The 9113-nt window shown below is 41.4% G+C and overlaps 1 pseudogene; it reads right to left on the bottom strand.

Annotated features, from left to right (window-relative positions):
• Positions 1-2821: 2821 nt before the first annotated feature.
• On the bottom strand, positions 2822-6405 carry LOC147659555 (uncharacterized; annotated as a pseudogene).
• Positions 6406-9113: the final 2708 nt, after the last annotated feature.

The following is a 9113-nucleotide window of genomic DNA, read 5'->3' as shown; positions in this document are numbered from 1 at the left end:
TGCATTTTCTTTTCTGCATCACCGGAACTGATATATACTACTATTTAACTATTGTTTGTGACTTGTATTCGTTGTTGTTGTAGTTGACACTGCATGTTTTCTGACAATTCTACAGACTGCAGACCATGTGTGGCCCCTTTAGGAACACCTGAATTAAGTCTGCAGATCCATTCATCTAAAGCGGGCTGTTTTCACTTCTAAAAAGGAGAGCATTTGGGTTTATATTATTTTTCACAGATGTGGAGGAAGCGCTCCTGCGGTTTCATTACTGATTCTGTTTACACCATGGCTTGGCATGTTAAAGGTTTGATATGGTGCTGCACATTTTTATGTGAGAAGGCAGGTGTGACAGATTTCATGCGCGTCTGCTGCTGGCTGTAAGCTAGCGGCTGGTGAATTCTTCACATTTTGGTGTGAATTTCAGTGTCTTGCAATATCCGTACCTCCTAGATTGGGAGTTTGGATAGTGACTTCCCTTCCATGGCATATTTCTGTGCCATTCAGCTGCTGTCTCATTGAAAAGAAACTGGCACTGTTTGCAGCAGGGAGAGATGCGACTAAGAAATAGGCACTGAGTGCAGCAGGGAGAGATGCGACTAAGAAATAGGCACTGAGTGCAGCAGGGAGAGATGCGACTAAGAAATAGGCACTGAGTGCAGCAGGGAGAGATGCGACTAAGAAATAGGCACTTAGTGCAGCAGGGAGAGATGCGACTAAGAAATAGGCACTGAGTGCAGCAGGGAGAGATGCGACTAAGAAATAGGCACTGAGTGCAGCAGGGAGAGATGCGACTAAGAAATAGGCACTGAGTGCAGCAGGGAGAGATGCGACTAAGAAATAGGCACATTGAGCAGCAGGGAGAGATGCGACTAAGAAATAGGCACTGAGTGCAGCAGGGAGAGATGTGTCAAAGAAATAGGCATTGAGTGCAGCAGGGAGGGATGTGACTATGAAATGGACACTGTGTGCAGCAGGGAGAGATGTGTCAAAGAAATAGGCACATTGAGCAGTGGAAATGTGTTTAAAGAAATGGACATTGTGAGCAGCAAAGAGACGTGTTTAAACAAACTAGCGCGAGCTGCAGGGAGAGATATGTACTAAGAAATGGGCACTATGAGCAGCGGAGAGATGTGTTCAAAGAAATGGTGTCAGCAGCAGGGAGAGGTGTCAAATTGGCACTGTTAGTAGCAGAGAGAGATGTCAAAGAAACAAATTACTCGCAGCAGAGATTTGTCCAAATAAAGGGGCACTGTGACCGGTGGAGAGAGATGTGTTCAAAGAAATAGGCACTGTCCGCAGCAGAGAGATGTGTGAGAGTTAGAGATACATACATAGTGAAACGCACATTAGTAGCACAAACATTAACGCAGCCTCTTATGTAGGGTAACCAACTGGAATCGGTGTGAATTCAGAATGGTGAGTGTAGAAATTCAGGGTAAAGGGTCAAAATTCAGGACAAAAAATTGGGTCAAAGGGCAAGTTTTACAGACACTACACTTTAGGTTGTGCGATAGTATGTAGGTAAATAGACAGCAAATATAAGTACAAGTCAAAATAAATTTATAATAGGTTAAAAAGTAGTACAGCACACCAAGCAAAATTTGACCTTGGAAATAACAGGATTTTGACCACGGGAATATTTCTTTTAGTGCTCTTGCTTGAAATTATACTTTTTCTCCGAACTAGCACACTTCAGAAGTTCTTTATTTCTAAGAGCTAATTGGTAGAAGTCAGCACACAAATGTTTCATGTTCACTTGGATCTGCAATTCTGCTTTAACAAGATCCACATCACACCTGTTTTGTCAGTCCATTTGAACTTCAACTGAGAAAAAATCCTTTCAGTAAGTGCATTACTGCCTGGCAAGCTAAGTATAAATGATTATTTTTTTTATGTTATGATATCACAAGGCAACTTTGACAAAGCATTCGGCCTTTTCTGCGCACATGGCAAGTTGGTGCCTGCCACAGCTCACAAAGCAGGAATAATTATACTGTACTCATTAAATAAATGTTGCAGTTCCAGGTGCTTGGTAAGTTACCTGCATGGGCAGCTTTGCAGAGGTGCTGGAAAGTAAGAGTTTCTTTTAAGCAGGATGGTTCTCTTGCTGACAAATAATGACTCTCTGAAAAATCAAGCCATTTTTCTAATTACTTTAAGGAGTACTCTAGATATTTAAAAAAATCACTCTTCATGCTTGCGATCAACTCAGTCATGGGACATTAAATAACTGTGGACTTGGAAACCAAAGAACAGATTTCCCACTCTGTCCTTTAAGTTGTTCCTTAATATCCTGAAGATGCCTGGTACCTCAGGTGCGCTCAGCTCATCCTTCTCCAGCTGCTGGATACATGTTTTGAAAATGACCAAAATGTTGTACACAAAGAAATATAGTGGCCTCCCCACTTTCAAGTCCTAGAAAATCCCATCTTGCTCTGGGTGTTTTTTCTAGCCCGAAGGAAAGGAAATAGGATTTTAGTGCTGCCCACCACTTCAACAGTCGTGCAGTGGCTGGGAGCAACGTGAGCCACCGTTTTGGGACATGCCGAAGCAAAGGCTGCTTCTCTAGGTCCACAAAAGAGTAAACTCTCAACTCTGCTGTTCGCTATGCAGAAGAAGAGAAAAGGCTGTAGACTTTTAGAATAAAGGATTCTACATCCATTGAAAATCCATTAATAGCTTGTTTAGCACAGTTATGCAGGATATGGGCAGACCAGTTTGCAAGCAGAATGTCTCCATTTGTTTCCTTCAAGAGCTGGAACACAGAATGATGTCTTCCATAGTGGACACTTGCGTTGTACCCACAGTATTCAGCGATGTGCTACATTTTCAACCTACGGCTATTTAATTTTATTGTGATCTGCTGTGCAATAGCTGTAGCAGTCTCTGTGGCATCCTCGTAAAAAATCCAGCACAGTTTATCCAACACCGGAGGTGAAATTAGAGTGCAGCAACAAAAGTGGGTAGAGTTTAATGTTACCTTTGTTTGAGGCATCACTGCAAACGGAAAAACATCCATCTTTTAAGTCTTTGTGTACTTGCCGTAACAATAGAGGTGCAAGCACATTCATAGTGATGCTCGATGCCTTTGTGCGGCCACAGGATGCTTTCATTACAATGGATGAGTTGGGATACGTTACTTTGCTTAGCTTGATGCCACAATCCAGGGAGCGATAGGAGAAAAAAGAATACACAAGGGTGTAAGAACGCAAAGAAAATCTCCATTGGTGAAGAAAACAGTGGCCACAATGGGGCTTAGAGGAAAAAACATGAAGGGGTGTTCCCTTAGATAACAAAGTTCAACTCACATCAGCAGTTTAACCCACTCACCACAACGAGAATAAATTTATTCAAAAAAGTTTTTAATTTTCATTTTTTGCATATAAATATAAATATTAACATGATTTTTAGATAGATAATTCCATTTAAGCAGTAAAAAACATTTAGAAAGAATTTACATAATCAAAAACATGTAAAAACAGTCAAAACCAAGGACACGCAGTGATACTACAAAAAGGGTACCAAATAGATCCACTCATGCATCCAAACATCCCTTTTATACAGTCCAATTCATACACAGACATTCACATACATATCTCTACACACAAAGACGAAAAAAGCGCCGACGCGCGTTTCGGACAAGTGCCAAAAGGCTTCCTTCATCAGGGCGCACTTGGGATATTGAACTGGCAGACAATGAGCATAATGTCTGTACCACGGTCCTGGGAAGCGGTCCTAGAAACAGCAAGGATGTGGGTGGGTATTCTGTGGGCAAAAAGAACAAATTAGGGACAAATAAGGATACAAATTCATGAAAAAAGAGCAATATGGCCTGTAATTGGAGTCAGCAAGGCACAAGGGTTCCAATCAACCAGGTGCATACATGTCACTAGAAAAAAGTTCTCCTTATATCCCCAAAAGTTTATAAACACCGAGAAAGAATTGATCAAGAATTAAAGAAGTGTGAAAAGCATAAAAGAGAATACATAGACCGGTCGCCTCAAGGATGGTGCGCCTGTAACCAAAAACCAGGTTTAAAAAATGGGGGGCAGCTTACCTAGATACCCTACAATAATGGAACCCCTTTTAGATGTGAAGAGGGGTCAGCATATTTTGAATTAATGAAAACGTGGGAATAACTCCCAGGGTTCCACAGGTCAAGATTTCGCACTTTTAGATGAGCCCACAGGGGATCCAGGCGTTAAACGGGGCCAAGTTTAAAAACAAAACAGCGGAGACATTCCAGGTATCTGATAGGAACATAAACATAAAGACAGGGGTAACACATCTATACAAGTTACACTAGGGCAAAGCAAGGTGAAATGAGTAAAGTCTAAAAAATGCGGGGGGGGGAGAGCAAAAAGCTACCTCAAAAGTAATAACAGACACTGAAAGTGTACAGACGTTGAAAAAATACAAGTGGTAGCACCGGATTCAGGGATGATAAATAACGACCTGAAAAACAATGAGGCAGAAATCAATTTCACATAACATGAGGAAGTCGTGCTTCTAACACGGAGCAGAAATGTGATGCAGCAAACTGAAAAAAGACCTCAAAGCAAGGGGAATGAGCTATGCTTCATTAGCGATGAGATAAAACCGGAAAGCATCAGGATATTGGAACACTTCCGACCCAGCGAATAGGGGGCCTAAAGAGACAATGAAGTAAGGTTCTATTTTTAAAAAAGGGAATTTCCGAAGGGTAAAGTAGAATAAACAAGAAAGAGGTTGTGTAGAAGGAAGTCTCAGGAGGATAGAATACACAAGACCCGCAGAAGGTAGCCACAAGATCCGGCTAGACTGACCTGAAGCGGCTCGGCGGTCAAAGATTAAATGGGGTCCTGGATAGAGAAGAACGCGGGACTCCTTCCCACTCCGGTAAACGGGTTTGTCGGTAGGGGAAAGCAGAGGGGGCAGTGGGATTATATACAGGTGCTGGTAAAGAAAATGCAGCGCACTTGAACGCAGTAAAAATCGAAAAAGGACAACACTGAAAGTTCAGGGAAAGGAAATAGACGAAGGGCTGAAGGAAAAACAACACCACAATAGAAAACAATAAAGACAGACTATCGGAACCAACTACTGGGAAAATAAACATTTAAATAAACCCAAGACACGATCTAAAACAAAAGAACACCGCAAGTGAGTCAGACAGCCTAGAATGAAAAAAAGATATATACGGAATCAACAAAAAATGAAAAAGCGAAGGATGTGTAAAGTACAAGGTAACTAAGTGAATAACGGAATGAAAAATCCAACTTGAAAAAGAACTCTCTCAAAATTAAGTTTCGAACAGTAAAAATGTACAGAAAAGGAAGAACATGAAAGTCCACGCAGGAGTACTACATCTCCGGGCTATTCACAAAATGGCATTCTCCCAGGGAATAGATTCGTTTAATCCTGAGATAGCTGTCTCAAGATAAAAAATCCAGAAGACTTCTCTCTTGGCTCCAATGGCGTCAATGTTGCCATCCTTAGGGTGTTTTATTTTCTCCAAAATAAGCCATTTCAGGTCTTCCAAAGTGTGGTTAAGGGCTTTCCAATGTGCAACAAGCGGGGCTCCAGGGCGTAGGTTTCTGATGCATGATTTATGCTCCGAAAACCTAGTCCTGAATTCCCTGCCCGTTTCTCCTACATAGCCCTTGGAGCACGGACATGTAATGAAATATATGACGTTACTAGTTCTACAGTTCGTCATATCTTGCAGCATAATTCTTTTTTTATTCCAGTTAAATTCAGGGACAGTCATAATATTATCACAAGCGTGACATCCGCCACATTTATGACTCCCAGTAATGGGATGGGTCCCTTTGATGCTGCGTTGGCTGACCACAGGTACGTCAGTGAGAAAAGTGCAGTAAAGGCAATCTGACTTGGTAAACACTGCTGCACATTTAAAGAAAGTAACACAAAATTGTTAGATGGCTTGCCTATTCTGTTTGGGAGTCTTGGAGTGTGACAAAGCAAGAAGAGTGTACAAGAATTACATAAAATCTACATCACATTATGATGAAGCAAGCAATGACTGACTTTGGATACTTCTGGCTGGAAGCTTGGTTGCAGGTAAGATGAAATTGTGGCCATCTTTGCCCTTCTTGAGGTATTTTTCTTATGCTGTGCTCCTGCTTCATGGGTTTTGATATCACGCTCTCCTCCATGGGTAATGGAAAAGTCTTTATTGCAGAGGTTGCACCTGGCCTTGTACACATCTTATGATACATTCCCGATGTTGTGGTGTGCGAGTTCCCATTCTGGTCTGTACTTAACTAAACGCTTTTTTGCTCTTTTCTTGTGTGACTCTTGCAAGGAGTTTGCCTGTGACGTAGATGTTGCATCTGAATATACCTCACTATCCGATGTGAAGAATTCCTCTGCAGCACCTTTGCCCGACTCATATTCAGACATTGCATTTTTCCCTTGAAATACACTGTAAAATACCTAACACACTTGATATGTAGATTCCTACTGTATTCAATGAAGAAAATAAAACTTATCAGGTGCTTACTTTACTCTCACTCACTGGACTGCCCCCTCATCGATCTTGGCCATAGTGAAATAGAAGGACTTCTATAAAGCGCAATAAGTCTTAAAGGCTCCTTCTAACCAGGCCTAGTGTTAGGTTGAAAACACACATGCATTAGGGTAAACTATATAAAAAGAGGCACTTATATTTGGCATGACCTACCATCGTTAGTAGATTATATGTAGGGGGTTAAACCTACCTATAAGTCCTTAGTAAACAATAGGGCTTGGCTGTTTAGGGGCAGCAAGCTGAAGCAACTGAACTTACGGGATCAACGAATTGGAATGAGATGGTTGCTGGGGCTCCATGGCTGACCGGTGATTCTGGTCTGGGTCTTCCTTTGGCTGTAGTGGCACACAACTAGGCCAACGCCAGGCCTACACGCACGCAGGAGTAGAGTCCGGGTCCCAAAAAAGGCAAAAACGAAAGGCTCGAAACGTTCTCGGCAAGTCCAGAAGTACAGTGGCCGGGAAACTTAAAGCTGTTCTCATTGGCCCTAAAGCATCAGGGCCAATGAGAACACTCCTGAAGTGTACCAGTGAGCTCTAGGATTGGCTGATGGCTTTCAAGCCAATCCCAGATGTTTTGTTTGTTCACCACAGCAAAGATTGGATCAACGGTTGGCAATAGTAAGGCACAATACTGGCTGTCGCCCAACAGCAGGTAAAATTACGGACAAATGGCGTCTGTTAAAGAATCCTTCACGGACAACGAACAGACAGCTGAAATGATGGACTGTCTGTGAAATTTACGGATGGTCGGTCACCCTACTACTCTGCAGTATTTTCACCATGTGTGTTTTTGTGTACAAGCGATTGTCGTTATTAGAGTTCAGCGCCTCTGCCACATTACTTTGTCTTTCATGCCTTTTTATTTTGCAATGAGAAGCAAACAAACCCTTTGTGGACCACACTAAATATAGCTAACAAAATATTTTCAGTTCTCCTGTGCCTTGTTGGCAATATTTATTTAGTATTAGATAACTGGATGCCTTTAACTTGACTCTTATTACATGTTGAAATTGCTAATGGAATTCTGATTTTGTTCTCAATGAATCACACCGAAGAACAGAGCTAATACTTAAACCAGCAAAACGAAAACACATCCGTTTGTCTGCCTAACAAAAAGTATTGGTTAACCCCTATCTTCTCCATCCATGTGCTTACCTACCAATTGCTGTGCCTTTGTGACCTCACCAGCCAGCTCCGGCTTTGTAGCCAACAGATTTTACTTTTTGCATTTGTGGTTTGATCTTACCAATATAAGTGCAGGTTACGCATGTAAAAATGCAAAATGATGCAGGCCTTAATCCCAGGATTAAATGAAAGAAGACATTTACATTTTTCCTACTCCATCCCCCGCTGCCTCTGCCCCAGAACCTTGCATCCTCTAGTGATCCATTGAGGTGCCAATGCCTTCCCGTACATCGGCCGGGTCTCCCCTAATGTATATCACATATTTCCCCACAGTGAATATTGCACTGTGGTTTGCTGAAGCTCATCATCATCTGACCCCTGATACACACCTCCCTGTGTTCTTATGACCCTCTTACTGTGCCTGGTTGATGAATATCACCCTCGACCCTTGCTGCACATGGTGGTATAAGACTCCTGGTCTGTTTGTAAAGACAAATAGCAGAGACAGGAGATGCATTTTTGGGCCGTGTACCTTTGTTGGAAACCGAAGAAATTATGGGAGTCGGAAGCGCCAGCTTTACATGTATAAGCCTAATCTGCACTGATTTTTAACAGCTGCATATTTGGAGCTGTGCGAGGGAGATAGTAATAAAAGGTAATTTTCCTCCTCTTTCGTTTTTATAAACTGCTATCTCGTATAATATGTATTGGCGACAGATTACAAATAAGAGCCATATAATATCTTTGCATAGGAGAAAAACAGGTGCCATAAACAATAGCGTGTATTTAACTACACACTACATTTAACATTTTGGATAAATTAATACTTTTTCTCTATTTTTTACAGACCCTAATGATAAAGAGGGACTTGTAGAGGACGACAGATTTGAACAACTCGCCCTATAGTAGCAGCAAACCAGCTCCCATAGAAAGGGGTTCTGGCCCTACTAAAATATAAACAAATTGTTTGTTGGGAAGGACCTAAAGAAGGTAATATTAGGAATAGATGTAAACCCTGGAATTAATTTTAATAAAGTTCTATACATGTTTATAAATAAATGGAACAACTATGCTTCTCATGTGTGTTTTAGATTCCACGTATAAACGGGAAGACTACAGACCATTTAGCCACAATATATGGCACAAATATAGCATTCCATTATTCAGGTGAGGCTTTTCTTTCAGTATGTGCTTTTGCCTAATAAGCTACCCAAACACACAACAGGCTCAGATTAATAGAATTACATTATTATGCTTCCACAGATATATCCTTAATATTTATGAACGGAATAGTGAACACAGTCAAGATACTACATTTTATAACTTTTGCCTAGTATCGCTGAAACGACTAGTACTGCCCATAGGAGGTGAGAAATGATGATTATTCTATCCTCTTTTCTTTACCTTCTCGTGTTAGAGCTAATAGAGGTATGTGTGGGGATGTCAGTTTGTGA

This window comes from Lissotriton vulgaris, unplaced genomic scaffold, assembly GCF_964263255.1.
Source record: "Lissotriton vulgaris unplaced genomic scaffold, aLisVul1.2 SCAFFOLD_582, whole genome shotgun sequence".
Lineage (NCBI taxonomy): Eukaryota > Metazoa > Chordata > Amphibia > Caudata > Salamandridae > Lissotriton > Lissotriton vulgaris.
The sequence above is the reverse complement of the archived record's forward strand: the minus strand, read 5'-3'. Positions and strand labels throughout refer to the sequence as shown.